At 46.5% G+C, this 19723-nt stretch overlaps 1 protein-coding gene across 1 annotated transcript in view; it reads left to right on the top strand.

Moving 5' to 3' along the window:
• The first annotated feature begins 2996 nt into the window (after nt 1–2996).
• The window catches only part of LOC120927100 (phospholipid-transporting ATPase IC-like), a 184639-nt gene continuing 167912 nt past the window's right edge, over nt 2997–19723 (top strand). The window contains exon 1 of the mRNA XM_040337538.1: nt 2997–3241. The gene's annotated coding sequence lies outside the window, so the exon portion shown is untranslated. The remainder of the gene's footprint in view (nt 3242–19723) is intronic.

Raw genomic sequence — 19723 nt, 5'->3', positions numbered from 1 at the left:
AAAGAATCAGTTTGGTGCCCCCCCCCCCCCATGGGACAAGATTAGGCAGAAGTAAGAAACTCCCAGGCCATAGTTGTTGAGTCAGCTGTCTGTCCCCTCCCCCATGCTACTCTGTCCCCCCCGCTCCTCTGGTCCCCCCCATGCTCCCCTGTCGTCCCCCCTGCTCCTCTGGTCCTTCCCCTGCTTCTCTGTTCCCCCCCAGGTGAGCGCTGCGGGGAGGGAGAGGAGGTAAGCTCTGCGGGGAGGGAGAGACAGAGGAGCGGAGGGGGGCAGCGGTCCGCTGTCACTGAAGCCGGCCCACTGAGCCATCGGCCTACCGGGAAACTCCCTGTAGTCCCAATGGCCAGTCCATCCCTGGCTTCCCCACTGGTACTGCCTATAAGAGGACCAGTACCAGCCGTTCTACTCTAATAAAGTAGAACGGCTAGTGGCTAGTGAAGGGGGAGAGGGGGCGTGGGTGGCGGGGGGTGCTTGAGTTGTCCGGCCACCATGGGAGAGACCTGTCAAAGTGGGCCAGTCTGGATGAAGTCCAGGGCCAAATTTTTGTCCCAGTCCAGCCCTGTTACCGGCTCTATGGAGCCGGTTCACATATCTCTGTTGCAGCTCCAGAGCGGCTGTGCGTCTTTGGCTTCATTTCAGGGCCAAATTCAGGCAAACATTCGGCCCTGAAACGGAGAACAGGGACGCATGAGACCCCTGCTGCGAGCTGCATCCGTCCGAGTTGTGTACCCAGCCTCTAGGAGCATTTAGCCCTTGTAGTATGGGGGTGGCCCACTGCCAGGGCGGTACTACCACTAGGCAGCCTAGGGTGCCCGACTGCTGGTGTTCCTACTCTCCTTTCTCTGCAGCAATCAACTAAGTCTCAGCATCAGCAGGCAGCCGCCGCTCCGGCCGCACATAGTGTCAGAGGCGCAGCGGTGGCGGAGGACTGTGCCCTGACTCCCGATACATGGAAGCAAACATCCCCTGCTGCGCGCCTCTGATCAATCATCAATGACCTGTGATTGCTGTCCGTGGCGTGACCACAGCCAGCTCTGCCTCTCTGCCCACACGTGATTCCTGTGTCCTCTGACCCCGCCCCCTGTCATAGAGGGCCCTCTCCCTCCTGGCCTGTCCGGAACAACGCCGGGAGCGTAACTCAAGTGCTTCGGGCTTGGTGCCAGGTCAGGCATCGAGGCAGGCAGAGTTTAAAATTGTTCCTCGCACACGCTTGGCAGGGACACGTTGTCGGATGGATGCAGAGCAGTCTGCAGAGCCCCAGACCTTGTGAGTGAAATACTGTCACCGTCTAAGATTGCATTACCGCAGATTTGCACGTAAATGTATTTGGTGTATAAAGACTAATCTTGTCCATGTACCGAGGTGTTGGGTCCCCCCTTTCCCTGCCCCCCTTGTTAGGCTGCATTGATGGGCGCTGATTAAGGATGAGCTCTGGCGTGTTCGCATAGAACACGTGCAGAGCCCGCCAGGAAGTGTGCACGGCGCTGCGCTAATCACAGCCAGGGAGACATTGTCCCGATGCTCGGCTGCAGGGATCGTGAAATGTCTCCCTGGCTGTTATTAGCGCAGCGCCATGCACACTTCCTGGCGGGCTCTGCACCTGTTCTATGCGAACACGCCAGAGCTCATCCTTAGTGCTGATGAGGCTGCATTGATGGACACTGGTAAGGCTGCATTTGGTGGGTGCTGGTAGGCTGCATTGATGGGTGCTAGGGATGCCGCATTTGATGGGTGCTACGTGGGCAGGGCAAAGGGGGTGTGGCAAAATGAGGTTTCACCATAGGGTGTGCACCAAGATCAAACATATAGTACCGATCACTCACAATGAAAAGGAAGGGGCCGGTAAGTCACATATTTACCGGCTTCTTCCCCCACTCATCCTAAAACAGGGGGGGGACCATAGGTGTGCGCAGCCTTTGGCATTAGGGTGTGCACCCCAAAGCTCAAACCCACTCTACCAATCACTCATGATGTCTTAAGACATTTGACAATTTCTTTTCCACTAAATTTCACAAATCAATCACTCACGATGTTCATTCAGAAAGGGAAGTGGCCGGTAAATGGCATATTTACTGGCCCCTTCCCCCACTCATCCTAAAACATCCACAGCAACAACCGGTGGGAGAGGAGGGAAGCTGGCAGTGCTGTGGGGGGAAGGAGGGGGAGCCAGGTTAGCAGGGGGTGTGCCGCACAGGGTGAATAGGGTGTGCCTGGGCACATCTGGCACACCCTGTGTGCACGCCTATGGGGGGGACCAGGGCAGTAGGGGAAATCTGTGCTGCACAGGGTGAATAGGGTGTGCCTGGGCACACCTGGCACACCCTGTGCGCACACCTATGGGTTTCACCCAGGGTGTCAAAAATCCTTGCACCAGCCCTGAGTGCGCCTGGACTTGGGCTTTACCTCTTCTATCCAAAACTAAAAAAACTGTCGCCATATGTATTTTGGCATATTTCCATACGTTTCCGCAGTGTGGGTCGTACATTTTGAACGAACTAAGGCAACGCACATGTGTCGCAGCATGCTGCAACGCAACATAGTAAGTTGCGTTAAAAATGATGTAGCTTGTCCTATTTTTGGGGGGGGGGGGGGCGTTAATGTGCCCGGCAGATGAATACACAACATAACGCGTGTTTACGCACCGCAAGAATGTAAATGGACTCCCATTTGTTTGTTTTTTTGGGTCACCTTGGGTTGTCCTACTCTAATTGGTCACCTAATATCCATTATCAGAGCCTTTGCAAATCTGAGCCAGGCAGGTGGCAAGGGGCCCCATCCAGCACACCCAGGGGCCCCACATTCACACACCTGGCGTGTAGATCCTATTGATTCACAGGCAGCCGACATTTGCCTACAATACTTATTCTTCTCCTTTTATTTGACTGAGTAACCTGAGCACATTCAAATACCAGGAGAAGGAGGAGGGGAGGCTGAGCAGGAGGAGGAGGAAGAGGAAGGTAATTACCATCACTAAAGCCCCCGATCGGTCCCTGCCCTTACCTGAGGTCACGTGACCCCTCTGCTTGCCGCAGCCAGTCCCCCCCCTCCAGGTGAGACGTCCCCGGGCCGGCATCGGAGAGACAGAGAAAAGTTGTCAGACGGGTTGGTCGGGTGTGACTCGGCGGGGAGGGAGGGAAGGAGCCATTGTGAGTATGGACTGACAGAGCACAGCTGGGATTGACGACTGGATCGGAACCGCCAGAGGAGGAGATCGGCTGGAGAGCAGCCGGGGCTCAGCCAGGTAAGGTGGATCTGGGGACCCTCCGGGGTGCACTGGGCTATGGGTCCTCCTGATGGAGAGATTCCACCGGGAGAGGGACTCAGGATCGGGATGGGGTAGGTTCTGATCTGGTGGAAGCAAAGTCCTGGTCTGGAGGACATGGTGGGGTTCCATGTAGGTTCTGATCTGGTGGAAGCAAAGTGCTGGTAGAGGCTGAAGGACATGGTGAGGTTCCTGGGTAGGTTCTGATCTGGTGGAAGCAAAGTCCTGGTCTGGTAGAGGCTGAAGGACATGGTGGGGTTCTGATATGGTGGAAGCAAAGTCCTGGTCTGGGGGAGGCTGGAGGACATGTTGGGGTTCCTGGGTAGGTTCTGATCTGGTGGAAGCAAAGTCCTGATCTGGGGGAGGCTGGAGGACATGGTGGGGTTCCTGAGTAGGTTCTGATCTGGCGGTGGAAGAAGGCAGGGGTTATGAGCTGCCTGAAGTTTGGGGACTTTCTGATCTGGTGGGAGCAAAGCCCTCGTCTGGGGGAGGCTGATGGACATGGTGGGGTTCCTGGGTAGATTTCGGATCTGGTGGAAGCAAAGTCCTGGTCTGGGGGAGGCTGAAGGACATGGTGGGGTTCCTGGGTAGGTTTCGGATCTGGTGGAAGCAAAGTCCTGGTCTGGGGGAGGCTGGAGGACATGGTGGGGTTGCTGGGTAGGTTGGAGGACATGGTGGGGTTCCTGGGTAGGTTCTGATCTGGTGGTGGTGTTAGAAGGCAGGGGTTATGAACTGCCTGTGGTCTGGAGGCTTTCTGGTGGGAGCAAAGCCCTGGTCTGATAAAAGCTTCAGTAGGTGGTGGAGGCTTGGGTAGGTTCTGATCCAATGTAGGCAGGCAAAGGTTCTGATCTGGTGGAAGGTTGCTGGCTGAGGTTTGGGGACTTTCTGAGCTGGTGGGGTAACCGTATGACAAGAGATCTGGTCTGGGAATATTCTGAACATTATAAAGCCAAGTCCTGGTTTCGGGGAGTCTTGAGGATATGGTGGAGTTCCTGGGTAGGTTCTGATTTGGTGTAGACAGGCAGAGGTTCTGATCTGGTGGAAAAAGGCAAGGTGTTCTCAAGCCCAGTACACACAGTGAGATTATTGGATTAGTAATCGTCCGTTTTTATAAAATTTATTTGCATGCTAATCTCGGATCGAATCTGATGAGTTTACTAAAGTCACGAAAATTTGCTTACGACAGAATAAAAATTCGGAAGTGATGTGTTGTAATGCATTTTCGAATGACAGCTGTACTATCTGGTATCGTTTGTGAAAAAAAAATTGTGCGTTTCCGATCAAATAATATCAGATGAACTGTCCTGATCAGCTCTGTACTAACGATCAAATTATTTTACGATTGCTCCAAATTTTTTTTTTTTTTTTCGTCCAATTTTCTGATCGTGTGTACCAGGCATTTGCTGCCTGAGATTTGGGGACTTCCTGAGCTGGTGGATAAGGCAAAAGTCCTGATCTGGTGAGGTTTGGACGTTCTGATCTGGTGGAAGGTTGGAAGAAAAGCCCTGGTCTGGTGGAGGCTTGGGTATGTTCTGATTTCATGTAGACAGGAAAAAGGTTCTGACCTGGTAGAAGAAGGCCACAGTTATGAGCTGGCTGAGGTTTGAGTACTTTCTGAGCCGGTGGAGTATGGCGATAGTTCTGATCTGGTGGAGGTTTAAGAGGTTGGAAACCTTCTGATCTGATGGAGGCTTGAGGAGTTGGTGAAGGCTTGCGTAGCTTCTGATCTGGGGGAGAAATGCAAGTCTTTCAGCTGGCTGAGGTTTGGAGACTTAGGGTCCTTTCACACTAGTGGACCGTTCGTCCGCTCATTACAAGTCCGTTAATGGACTTGTAATGAATCCCTATGGGATCGCGTCCGTTAGCGGACGGAGCATCCGCTAGCGTCCGCGTCAGTCGGGATCCGCTTTCCCGAACGGAAGAAACCCTATTTTTTCTTCCGTTCGGCGGGACGGACCGGATGCAGACGGACAGACGGCCCGTCTGCATCCGGTCCCCCGTAGGGGACAGCGGAGCAGAGACAGGGCGGTCCATGCACTGTGTGCGGGGACCGCCCTATCCGCCGACAGCTCAGCGGGGATCCCCGCTGAGCTCTGGCGGACACACGGAGCGGACCCAGAAACGGTCCGCTCCGTGTGAAAGAGCCCTTACTGAGCTGGTGGATTATGGCAAGAGTTCTGATCTGGTCAAGGTTTTGGAGGTTGGGAATGTTTTGATCTGGTGGAGGCTTGAGGAGGTGGATTAGCCTTTAGTAGGTTCTGATCTAGGGGAGGAAGATAGGTGTTCTGATCTAGCTGAGACAGATGTGTTCAGGGCTGGACTGGGACAAAAATTTGGCCCAGGACTTCATCCAGACTGGCCCACTTTGACAGGTCTCTCCCTTTCGGCCGGACAACTCCCGCCCCCCCCCCCAGCCACCCAAGCCCCCTCTCCCCCTTCACTAGCCATTCTACTTTATTAGAGTAGAATGGCTGGTACTGGAACTCTTATAGGCAGTACCAGAGGGGAAGCTAGACATTATTTGAGTACTTTCAGTTCGGTGCCCCCCCTTATGGGACAAGATTAGGCAGAAGTGAGAAACTCCCAGGCCATAGCTGTTGAGTCAGCTGTCTGTCCCCTCCCCCATGCTGCTCTGTCGTCGTCGTCCCCCCCCCCTGTTCCTCTGGTCCTCCTCTTGCTTCTCTGTTCCCCCTAGGTGAGTGCTGCGGGGAGGGAGAGGAGGTGAGCGCAGCGGGAAGGGAGAGATAGAGGAGCGGAGGGGGGCGCTGTCACTGAAGAAGGCCCACTGAGCCATCGGCCCACCGGGAAACTCCCTGTAGTCCCAATGGCCAGTCCATCCCAGTGTTCTGATCTGAAAGATGCTTGAAAATGTTCTGGTATGGCCGAGACAGGCAAACATTTTGATCTTGTGGAAGAAGGCAAGGGTTCCCACCTGGCTGAGGAGGTTTGGAGACTTTCTACGCTGGTGGAGTAAGGCGATAGTTTTGATCTGGTCACGGTTCGGGAGGTTGGGATGCTCAGATCTGGTGGAGAATTGGGTAGATTCTGATCTGGGGAGGAAGGCCAAGGTTCTGATCTGGGGAGGAAGGCCAAGGTTCTGATCTGGGGAGGAAGGCCAAGGTTCTGATCTGGGGAGGAAGGCCAAGGTTCTGATCTGGGGAGGAAGGCCAAGGTTCTGATTAAGCTGAGACAGGGATGTGTTCTGATCTGGGAGGGGCACGAGTGTGTTCTGATATGGCTGAGACAGGCAAAGGTTATGACCCGATTTAAAAAGGAAAGGGTTCTTAGACAGCTGAGGGTTTTTGAGTGTGTTTTTTTTTTTGTTTTTTTTGGGGAGGTGTTGTTTGGTTTGGTGGAGATTTGGTGGTGTCCTGAGATGCTGGGTGATGTCCTAAACCAGGGATATGCAATTAGTGGACCTCCAGCTGTTGCAGAACTACAATTCCCATGAGACATAGCAAGACTCTGACAGCCACAAGCATGACATCCAGAGGCATGATGGGACTTGTAGTTTTGAAACAGCTGGAGGTCCGCTAATTGCATATCCCTGTCCTAAACTGACGGAGGTGCTGAGTGGCATCTTGAGCTGGTGAAGGCAAATCTGGGGGCTGTCACTGTTCCCTAATAAAGGGGACTTTGCATGATTCTGTAACTGTATACCATTCTGTGATGACCACAATAAAGCTCCCTTAAATGTTGCTGACATATGTAGTGTTTGGTGTGCAGCCAACATACTCTTGTGAGCTCTGGCTTCTGATCCAGCTTGAGTTGTGCTGCGCTCCCCGCTGTGTACTGATCATAATCTGAGAGGTATTTCTCTCCTGACTTGGACTATTGGTGGATATAAAACATCACTCTGTAGAAATTTCACAGTATTGTTGATTTACATAAGAAAGGTCATATGAATCTGCAGTAAAGCGAGTACTTGGGCCCCTTTCACACCCAAGGGTAGTGGGAACTTGCATTCCTGCATGCGTTTTTATTTATTTTTTTGGGCATGTTACTCTTTGCACTTAGAGCAACCCATTCATTTGAATGGACCGCCCTACACACAAGCGCCCCAAAGAGGCTGTAAACTGTATTTATTTATTTTTGGCGCGGAGTGTTTATACTGAGCATTTTGGTGTATTTGCCATGCGGCAAAAATGTGCCCATGCTTAAAGCGGGCGTTCACCCTAAAACTACTTTCTAGTATTACAATGTCCCGACACATTACAATACAATTATGCCTATTTTTTTTTTTTTTATGCTGTACATGCCTCGGTACAGCTAGTTCACCCGCGGCTTCCGGGTTGCGAATCCCGCGGGAGTGGGCGTTCCTAAATTGCTGGTAATTGACGTGATGACCAAAAACGAGCTCCCCCATCGCGTAAGCTGCGTCACGATTGGCGAAAGAAGCCGAACGGCGAGTCGGTGCTATACTGCGCCTGAGCACCGCCGTTCGGCTCCTTTCGGCAATCGCAACGCAGGTTACGCGACGGGGGGGGGGGGAGCTCGTTTTTGGTCATCACGTCAATCACCAGCAAGTTAGGAATGCCCACTCCCGCGAGATTCGCAACCCGGAAGCTGCGGGTGAACTTGCTGTACCGAGGTATGTACAGCATAAAAAAAAAAAATAGGCATAAATGTATTGTAATGTGTCGGGACATTGTAATAATAGAAAGTCGTTTTAGGGTGAACTCCCGCTTTAAGCCCCATACACACTGTTCGATTTTCTGCAGATTTTTGTCTTCAGATTTACCAAAACCATGTAATACAAGGGCCTGCCTGATTGCATACAAATTGAAATTCTTAAAGGGGTTGTAAAGGTAATTTTTTTCCCTAAATAGCTTCATTTACCTTAGTGCAGTCCTCCTTCACTTACCTCATCCTTCCATTTTGCTTTTAAATGTCCTTATTTCTTCTGAGAAATCCTCACTTCCCGTTCTTCTGTCTGTAACTCCACACAGTAATGCAAGGCTTTCTCCCTGGTGTGGAGAAAGCCTCTTGAGGGGGGTGAGCAGGAGTGTCAGGGTGCCCACTAACACACAGCTCCTTTCTCTATCTACAAAGTAGAGTGTCCTGACACTCCTGCTCGCCCCCTCCCCCCACAAGATGCTTTCTCCACACCAGGGAGAAAGCCTCTCATTACTGTGTGGAGTTAGACCCCTTTCACACTGGGGCGTTTTTCGGGCGTTTTTTAGGCGCTTTGGCGTTTAAAAAAAGCCTGTAAAGCGCCTGAAAGAAGCCTCATCTGCAATCCCAATGTGAAAGCCCAAGTGCTTTCAGAGGCCTTTCACACTGCCAGCGCCCGAAAAACGCTGGTAAAGCGCTGCTAAGACCCCTTTCATACTGAGGCGCTTTTCAGGCGCTTTGGCGTTAAAAAAAGCTTCCTCAATGGGAAGGGGGCTTAAGGGCCCTTTCACACTGGGGCATTTTTCAAGCGCTTTAGCGTTAAAAAAAGCGCCTGTAAAATGCCTGAAAGAAGCTGCATCTGCAATCCCAATGTGAAAGCTCGAGTGCTTTCACACTAAAGCGCCTGAAAAACACCCCAGTGTGAAAGTGGTCTTAGCGTTAAAAAAAGCGCCTGAAAGAAGCTGCATCTGCAATCCCAATGTGAAAGCCTGAGTGCTTTCACACTGAGGCGCTGAGCTGGCAGGGCGTTAAAAAAAGTCCTGCATGCAGCTTCTTTGCAGCGCTTTAGGAGCGGTTAATACACCGCTCCTAAAGCCCCCTTCCCATTGAGGAAGCTTTTTTTAACGCCAAAGCGCCTGAAAAGCGCCTCAGTGTGAAAGGGGTCTCAGCAGCACTTTACCAGCGTTTTTCGGGCGCTGGCAGTGTGAAATGGCTCTGAAAGCACTTGGGCTTTCACATTGGGATTGCAGATGAGGCTTCTTTCAGGCGCTTTACAGGCTTTTTTTAAACGCCAAAGCGCCTAAAAAACGCCCGAAAAACGCCCCAGTGTGAAAGGGGTCTTAGGAGCGGTGTATTAACCGCTCCTAAAGCGCTGCAAAGAAGCTGCATGCAGGACTTTTTTTGACGCCCTGCCAGCTCAGCGCCTCAGTGTGAAAGCACTCAGGCTTTCACATTGGGATTGCAGATGCAGCTTCTTTCAGGCGTTTTACAGGCGCTTTTTTTAACGCTAAAGCGCCTGAAAAATGCCCCAGTGTGAAAGGGCCCTAACAGACAGAAGAACAGGAAGTGAGGATTTCTCAGAAGAAATAAGGACATTTAAAAGCAAAATGGAAGGATGAGGTGAGTGAAGGAGGACTGCACTAAGGTGAAGGAAGCTATTTAGGGAAAAAAAAAATTACCTTTACAACCCCTTTGAGGTTTGACCTCATATTATATGGTTTTGGAAAATCGAAAATCGAATGGTGTGTATGGGGCTTAAGAGTGCCAGTAACAATTATCAGCACCGCAAGTGTGATAATGCATGCTTTCGGAAACGCGCTGATGTGTTCCGGGCCTGCAGCAGATACTTCCAGACAGACCAATCTGTGTTGCTGAAATAGTTCAGCTATTTTCCTTTAACCACTTCAGCCCTGAAAAAATGTACCCCCTTCCTGACCAGAGCACTTTTTGCGATTTGACACTGCGTCGCTTTAACTGACAATTGCGCGGTCGTACGATGTGGAACCCAAACAAAATTGACGTCCTTTTTTTCCCACAAATAGAGCTTTCTTTTGGTGGTATTTGATCACCTCTGCGGTTTTTATTTTTTGCGCTATAATCAAAAAAAAAAAAAAAAGAGCAACAATTTTGAAAAAAAGCAATATTCTTTGGAATAATAAATATCCCCCAAAAATATATAAAAAACATTTTTTTTCCTCAGTTTAGTCCGATACGTATTCATCTACATATTCTTGGTAAAAAGAATCGCAATAAGCGTATATTGATTGGTTTGCGCAAAAGTTATAGCGTCTACAAAATAGGTAAGCGATTTTTCGTGGGCAATTTGTCAGCGCATTATTTCTATTATTACATTGTAGTAATAAATTAAATAGTTCAACTCACCATAATGCAGAATCCATGGAAGCCCTGAGCGTGTCACTTGCCACATTGCCTGTCGCCAGATGCGGAATGTCACTTACCACATCACCTGCCACGCTGCCTGTCGCTAGATGCGGAATGTCACCTGCCACGCTGCCTGCCTCAAGATGCGAAATCTAACTTGCCACATCACCTGCCACGTTGCCTGTCACCAGATGTGAATTGTCAATTGCCACCAGATGCAGAATGTCACTTGCCACGTCACCTGCCACGTTGCCTGTCACCAGTTGCGGAATGTCACTTGCCACATCACCTGCCACGCTGCCTATCGCTAGATGCGGAATGTCACTTGCCACATCACCTGCCACGCTGCCTGTCACTAGATGCGGAATGTCACCTGCCACGCTGCCTGCCTCAAGATGCGAAATATAACTTGCCACGTTGCCTGTCACCAGATGTCAATTGCCACGTCACCTGCCACCAGATGCAGAATGTCACTTGCCACGTTGCCTGTCACCAGATGCGGAATGTCACTTGCCACATCACCTGCCACGCTGCCTGTCGCTAGATGCGGAATGTCACCTGCCACGCTGCCTGCCTCAAGATGCGAAATATAACTTGCCACATCACCTGCCACGCTGCCTGTCGCTAGATGCGAAATGTCACCTGCCACGCTGCTTGCCTCAAGATGCGAAATAAAACTTGCCACGTTGCCTGTCACCAGATGTCAATTGCCACGTCACCTGCCACCAGATGCAGAATGTCACTTGCCACGTTGCCTGTCACCAGATGCGGAATGTCACTTGCCACATCACCTGCCACGCTGCCTGTCGCTAGATGCAGAATGTCACCTGCCACGCTGCCTGCCTCATGATGCGAAATATAACTTGCCACATCACCTGCCACGTTGCCTGTCACCAGATGTGAATTGTCAAAAGCCACGTCACCTGCCACCAGATGCAGAACGCCACGTTGCCTGTCACCAGATGCGGAATGTCACCTGCCACAAGATGTGGAATGTCACCTGCCACGTTGCCTGTCACCAGATGCGGAATGTCACTTGCCACCAGATGCAAATTGTCACTGCATTGGTGGCAGCACTAGTCAATGTGGTGGGTGCCGAGTGAAGGCAGAAGAGCGGTGTTGCGGGGGGGGGGGGGGCGGATGAGAGATGTCACCTCCCTGATCCCCGTGCACTTCCGACCTTGAGGCTGAAAGGGCGGAAGAGCAGCGATGCGATGCGCGGAGAGAGATGTTGTCATCTCTGCTTGCCCGCCCGTTCGCTCGCCTTATCTCTTCCACCCGGTGCTTATATCACAGCCGCCTGTCTGTCATGCCAGCCACCCGCGGCCCGTCTGTAGTAAGGCCACGGCCCGGGGGTTGATGGCCCCTGATTTATACAGCGATCAGTGCTATAAAAATGCACTGATTTACTGTGTAAATGACACTGGCAGGGAAGGGGTTAAACACTAGGGGGTGATGAAGGGGTTAAGTGTGTCCTAGGGAGTGATTCTAACTGTGGGGCGGCTGGGCTACCAGTGACATGACATTGATCACTGCTCCCGATCACAGGGAGCAGTAGATCAGTGTCCTGTCACTAGGCAGGGAGATGCCTTGTTTACATAGGCATATCCCCGTTCTGCAGCTCCGTGACCCGATCACGGGACATCGGCGGGCATCGAGTCTGCGGGTCTCCCGGCACAGTCGGGGAGCTCGCGGCAGGTACGTTGCTTTGCCCACAGGAGCCATTCTGCCAACATAGTGCGTGACGCGGTCGGCAAGTGGTTGAACTGGCAAAATACACAAATGAAATGCATATATAGAAACCGTTTTACCTGCCAAAGGATTTGTATTTCTGTCCATCCAGTCCTGAAGTTTTCAAAGCCCGGTCAGTGATTGTACAGTGAAGGAGCAGAAGTAGACTGATGAGGTCATCTTTTTGATAACTGTTCCTGGATGCTCGTGTAGAAACGGCACACCTGATTGGCCCACAAGTACTGCCCAGGAGTATGACGCCTAGTGAAGTTTACTTTGTTACTCTAGTTGTGTTTAATAATAAATGCAATTAATTGTAACTCATGATTTATTTATTTTTTAGATCTAAATAAAGATTTAATTATTGTGCACGTTTGTATCTCTTCTGAAGATGATGGAACAAACTCATTCCATACTCCTGTGCCCTTCCTGGAAACATTGTTTCATTGTCATCTGACACATTTGTATACATTCTGTAAAACAAGTTGCATGGGTTTATATAATTGTGCAGAGATTTGTGTTTGAGTAATGACTGCGCTTCCGATGTACACTCACCGGACACTTTATTGGGTGCACCTTGCTAGTACCAGGTTGGACCCCCTTTTGCCCTCAGAACTGCCTTCATTCTTCATGGCAGAGATTCAACAAGGTGTTGGAAACTGTAACAGGATGACCCGTGACACCCAGAGACTTTTGAGGGATGGGGGATACTCCTGTGCCAGCGGCCCTAAGAACTCTTGGGTCTAAGTTCACCCTGTGCCCCTTTTGGGCATAGGGTGGCTAATAAATCATAATTCATGTATTACATGAGATGGGACATTAATAATAATTCATGTTTGCAGGATGTTTTGAGATATCACAAGTTGTTGGCTATTCAATGTGGGGACACATTCTTTTGAAAGGTGTTAATTGCATCTACTCCTAGACATTTCATTGTCCATTGTGTAAAGGTGTTAATCCAGGTCTGCTCCCAGACCTCTAATTATGTATGCTAAATTCTTTTTTGTGTGTGGAATGGAACTTTTCAAGCTGTATGCGGAGACAGAACGTCTGACTAAAGATATGGTTTGAGGGGAATGCATTGTGTGATGGTGTTTTGGTTGAGTTCTGTTAATGAAGGAATGTGCAGTGATTAGGTCATGATAATTTATAGCCCGGCGCCGAGATGTCTAGAATGTTTAGCAATTGGCCATCTGAAGGTGTATTGAAGCCCCCCCAGGGTGGGGGTGGACAGTCTGATTGTTCCTGTAATTTCTGTCACATGCTTGTACTGCATAAAAAGCTGAGAAGAAACCATTAAAGCATTCATTCATTTTGGAACAAGTACAGAGCTGTGTGTCTCGTCTTGATTCTGGGGAAATGGAATGGATCAGGTCCTGTTGGTTGGAGTGTCGATAAGTTGTCTTGGATGGAATGGAATATCGTGAACGGATTTAACCCCTGTCCCATTTGGGGTTCCGTTACAGAAACATTCCTCAGAGATTTTGCTCCATAGTGATATGATGGCATCACACAGTTGCTGCAGATTTGTCGGCTGCACATCCATGATGAAAATCTCCCATTCCCCCACATCCAAAAGGTGCTCTATTGGATGAGATGTGGTGAGTGTGGAGGCCATTGGAGTACAGTGACCTCATTGTCCAGTGGTGAGATGATTGGATCTTTGTGACATGATGCATTATCCTGCTGGAAGGAGCCATCAGAAGATGGGGACACTGTAGTCATAAAGGGATGAACATGATCAGCAACAATACTCAGGTAGGACATGGCGTTTAACCCTTTCATATGTATGTGTGTATATATATATATATATATATATGTATATGTGTTTGGGGGTTCTAAGTAAAATTCTAGCAAAAAATACGGATTTTAACTTGTAAACACCTAATGTCATAACTTTTTTTTTTAGCAGAGAATAAAATGGCGATTGTTGCAATATTTTATGTCACACGGTATTTGTGCGGCGGTGTTTCAAACGCAACTTTTTGGGAAAAATGTACTTTCATGAATTTAAAAAAATATGAAAAAGTAAAGTTAGCCCAATTCTTTTGCATAATGTGAAAGATGATGTTACGCCGAGTAAATAGATACCAAGCATGTCATGCTTTATAATTGCACGCACTCGTGGAATGGCGACAAACTACGGTACCTAAAAAAAAAAAAAAATCTCCATAGGCGAGGCTTTAAACTTTTACAGAGGAGGTCTAGGTCTAGAATTGTTGCTCTCGCTCTGACGATTGTGGCGATACCTTACATGTATGATTTGAACACCGTTTTCATATGCGGGCGCAACTTTCGTATGCTTTTCTTTGTTGCGCAAGCTCGCGGGGAGGGGGGCGATTTAAAAAAAAAAATCTTATTTTCTTTTTTGTTTTCATAATTTTTTTTTTTTTTTTTTTTTTTTTTTTTTTTTTTTACATTTTGATCACTTTTATTGCTGTCACAAGGAATGTAAACATCCCTTGTGACAGTAATAGGTGGTGACAGGTACTCTTTATGGAGGGATCGTGGGTCTAAAAGACCGGACGATTTTTCAGGTCATTATTATGGTGCTTTCAACAGCCGATTCCTAATTTTCGGATGACAAAAACTGGATGTGCAGGCTATAAAAATGTTGTCGATGTGAACGCGTCTGATTTTCGTTTTTAATTAGTACAGTTTTCGTCCGGGAAAGAAACGTAAGAGCAAGACCACGCATGCTCAGAAACAAAAGAACATATACAAAACTATTCACGTTACAACACTTCTGAAGTTAAATTTGGTCAGACGAATTTTTTTTTTTTTCCGTATGTCCAGTAACCTCTTCACTTTCGATATCGGACAAACATGCAACAAAAAAACTGACAATGTGTCTGATAATCTGATTGTGTACCAGGCTTTAGCCTCCATTCTCCAGTTCTCGGTTTAATCGAGCATCTGTGAGATGAGCTGGAAATACAAGTTTGATCCATGGAGACCCCACCTCACAACTTACAGGGCTTAACCACTTAAGCCCCGGACCAATTTTGCTGGTCAATGACCAGGCCACTTTTTGCGATTCGGCACTGCGTCGCTTTAACTGACAATTGCGCGGTCGTGCGACGTGGCTCCCAAACAAAATTGGCGTCCTTTTTTTCCCACAAATAGAGCTTTCTTTTGGTGGTATTTGATCACCTCCTGCGTTTTTTTATTTTTTGCGCTATAAACAAAAATAGAGCAACAATTTTGAAAAAAAAAAACGTTTTTTTTTATTTATTTATTTTTTTTTAATTTTTGCTATATCCACAAAAATATATATATAAAAAAAAGGTTTTCCTCAGTTTAGGCCGATACGTATTCTTCTTAAAAAAAAAAAAAAAAAAATCTCAAGTGTTTATTGATTTCCGCAAAAGTTATAGCGTCAACAAAATAGGGGATAGTTTTATGGCATTTTTCTAAAAATATTTTTTTTTTTTTTACTAGTAATGGTGACGATCTGCGTTTTTTTTTTTTTTTTTTTTTTTTTTTTTTTAAATCGGTACTGCGATCTTATGGCGGACACTTTTGACACATTTTTAGGATCATTATCATTTTTATACCGATCAGTGCTATAAAAATGCATTGATTACTGTAAGAATGTCACTGACAAGGAAGGGGTTTACACTAGGAGGCGATCAAGGGGTTAATTGTGTTCCCTAAAGTGTGTTCTAACTGTGGGGGGTGGGACTGGCTAGGGGAAATGACAGACCGCTGTTCATACAAAGAACCGGTGATCTTATTGGACGCCTTGGAGGAGACGCACGGTGGAAGCCGCCATGATGTAGAAGCATTTTATGAACAACGATCAGTAATTTCTCCCCCTGAAAGGCACACACAGCTCCCGGTTCTCGCTCTGTCACGAGCGATCGCGGGTGATCGGGCCCGCCGGGCACTTGCATCAGCACCAGGGGTGAGCAGGGGGCGTGCGTGCCCCTAGTGGCCGCAAAGCAAAATCATGTTATATTACGTGATTTTGCGCAATTGAGCCGACCTGCCGCCGTAACACGGTTAAAGGAGCTGTTACTGATGGCTTGGTTCCAGATACAACGGCATACCTTTTTGACTGCAAAAAGAGGACCTACTCAATATTAGGTGTTTCATAATAATAATGGTGTGTATGTGATATATATGTGTGTGTGTGGTGGATACAGATCTGAGCAGAAGACGCACTTTCGGCACGTATTTTATGTCGGGTCTTATGCTAGCTCTGTCAGCAAGAACCTGTGTTCTGTGTGGCAAATGGATATATGCCCGTGTGAATGAAGCCTAATGGCTCATATACACAGGTGTACAATAAGCTGCGTTCAGATCCGTAATGTATACAGATCGGAACACAGCAGTATTGTATGCTATGCGCCCCTTCACACTGCTCCAATTCAACTTTAAAAACAAAAAAATGTGTGTTTTTAGGTCTGATTTGGACCTTATTTTACATGACTGTAAACAACCTTTGCACTAATGTTTACATGCGTACATCATAAACAGACATGTGCAGAACAAAAACATTTGTTTTGATTTGCTATTTACATACATTCGTTTAGTTAAATGAATTCATTCAAATCGATTTTTTTTTTTTATTATTATTTTTTTTCTATTTTATTTAGTTTGAATCAAATTCTATTTGAAATAACATTTTTGGAAAATGGGTATATTCTTTAATTTTCATTCCATTCTATTGTGGGGTTTTTTCTATTCTATTCTAATTTTCATTTTATTTTTTCTATTCTATGCTTTCTTCTATTATATTGTATTTTTGAATTCCGGAAAACTGTTTCTTTCCATTTTTTTTATTCTTTTATTTTTTTCTATTGAAATGTATTCTATTGGAAATTCGAATTTCAGAAGAAGGTTAAAGTCTTTCTAGAGATGCACTGAAAAGTCGGCCGCCAAAACGGTTCAGCTGAAAATTGTGTTATTGGCATTCGGCCAATAAGAAGAAAAAAAAAAAGCTGATAACGGCACGTGATTTTACCGCAATTTTGTTAGGAATTTTATTGCGATTTCTCTTTTTTTTTTTTTCTCTACTGTGCTTATGGTGGATTTTTTTTCATAGATCGTGTGACTCAAAAATGTAACATGGGGTCTTGCGGTTTCAAAGCGCTTTTTTTTTATTTATTTTTTTCTTAGATCAAAAATGCAGCAAGCAGGATTTTTAACACCACACCAGAAGCGCAATGGACCAGTGTGAAAACATACATAGAATTTAAAGGGATACCTTTTTTTTCCTAAAGCTTTTCCTGCACTAAAGGTGGCAATAATAGCCAACAATAGATTCATATTTATTTAAATTAATGATATTATTTAAAAAGTCGCATATAATACTGTGTGTGTGTGTGTGTGTATATATGTATGTGTGTGTGTGTGTGTATGTGTGTATATATATATATATATATATATATATATATATATATATATATATATATATATATATATATCTATCCGGACAATGCAGGATGCACTTGGCCGAAAACCAAATATTATATATATATATATATATATATATATATATATATATAATGTATTTGGTTTTCGGCCAAGTGCATCCTGCATCCTGACTTTAACCTTCTTCTGAAATTCGAATTTCCAATAGAATACATTTCAATCTCTAATATAGTAGTTTTCGGGCAAGTGCATCCTGCATAGTCTGGTTTGATGCACCTCTAATTCTTTCTAATCTATTCATCTTTTTTTTTTCTTTCTTCTTTTTTTTTTTTTTTTTTTTTTTTTTTTATATATAATGTACACACAATCAGGTTTTTTTTTTTCAGGGGGAACTCAGTTCCACCACCTCTGGCTCAGACCCTTTGGTGCCTGCTCACCACAATCACTTGTAAACACAGAAGTCTGGTTTCTGTGTTTACAAGTGACAGCTCTGCACTCTGTGTGTAACCCCCCTGAACTCTGCACTCTGTATGCAATGCACTCCTGGTATTTAAGGCCCTTCTACTGTTTTCTGAATGGGGTCGTGGTTGAGTTCCTGCACCTATTTTCTGAGAAAAAAAGCTCTGCACAAAATAGATGTAAAAATGTTTGATATATAATTTTTTTAACAATCTTCCTGATATTCCTTCTCTTCCCCACTCCCTTCCCCCGTCTCCTTAGTTTTATTCCTTCTCCCTTTTTATTTTATCTTCTATTGTATTCGATTTTATTCCCTTTGGGTATTTAAATTAGATTAAATTTTCACCAGAAATTTTGATTTGTTATTTTCTTATTCGTTGCTATTGTAATTCTCATACATCCAAATTTCCGAATAATGAAAAATCTGTCCGCATTTCTATTCCCGTCCCACACACACGTCTAACACAGGCCCTAGGTGCTTCTACCTAGCAGATTCAGAGCTTACTTGTAGATCTCAACAATGTGAAAGTGGGAGCGCAGGAGCAGAACGACCTCAATCTTCAGTCATTCTCACTCCGAAGTCATTCTGTGCCTGCGCCACCACCGCATGACTGATTCACTCTCGGGGGAGATGTAAACATTGATTTGATGTGCAATCAGCGGCCGCAACGAAGGCACAGAATGTACAAATCTATCTACTCATACCAACTTAAAGTTATATTAAAGTCTTGTGTTTTAAAACAAAAAAATAATAATAAACCTGCTCTGTGCAGTGGTTTTGCAAAGAGCAGCCCCAATCCTCCTCTTCTTGGGCCCCTCTTCGGTGCTCCTGGCCCCTTCCTGCTTGCTATGGGTGCACCTAAACCAAGCCGCTGTTCTGTGTGTTCATTCAGACATGAAGCCGTGGCTCAGCCCCGCCCCCTCTCTCATTTGCTCACTGGCTTTGACTTGACAGTAACGGGAGCCAATGGCACCCGCTGCTGTCTCAGCCAATGAGGAGAGCGTCCCTGTACTTTGTGGCTCTTGTGCACATTGCTGGATTGAGATGGGCACAGAACCAATCTGCCTTAAGAACCACTGTAACCTAGCTCTGTACAGCTGTTTATAGCTGCATTTACACTGCTGCAGCCCTGCTGTGTGCACAACAGTCTTAAAATATATGTGAACCCTCGTCCTGTAAAACGACCCATTCAGTTTAAATATAAATGAAAGGCAAAACATTTTATGTTTACATAAAAGAAAAAAATATTATAAATGCTTTTTTAGGGGTGCATCAAATGGAAATTTTGGTACCGAAAATGCAGGATGCACTTTGCCGAAAAAATTTGTTTTAAAAAAAAAAAATATTTTCATTTTTTATATATAATTGTATTATGTTCAACTTTTAAATTAATGTGAATTTATTGTTGGCCATTATTGGCACTTTGTTTTTTTTTTTTTTTTTTTTTTTTTTTTTAGTGCAAGAAAAGCCCAAGGAAAAATGCAGTCTCTGATGGTCTGACCATCTCCTGCTTCATGTCCACAGTCTCTGACCATCTCCTGCTTCATGTCCACAGTCTCTGACCATCTCCTGCGTCATGTCCACAGTCTCTGACCATCTCCTGCGTCATGTCCACAGTCTCTGACCATCTCCTGCGTCATGTCCACAGTCTCTGACCATCTCCTGCGTCATGTCCACAGTCTCTGACCATCTCCTGCGTCATGTCCACAGTCTCTGACCATCTCCTGCGTCATGTCCACAGTCTCTGACCATCTCCTGCGTCATGTCCACAGTCTCTGACCATCTCCTGCGTCATGTCCACAGTCTCTGACCATCTCCTGCGTCATGTCCACAGTCTCCTCTTAAACACACTGCTAGTAGCATTATCAAAATTTCCATTTGGTGCACCTCTAGCA

This window comes from Rana temporaria, chromosome 1 (assembly GCF_905171775.1).
Source record: "Rana temporaria chromosome 1, aRanTem1.1, whole genome shotgun sequence".
Classification (NCBI taxonomy): domain Eukaryota; kingdom Metazoa; phylum Chordata; class Amphibia; order Anura; family Ranidae; genus Rana; species Rana temporaria.
This window is presented reverse-complemented; position numbering and strand designations above follow the sequence as displayed.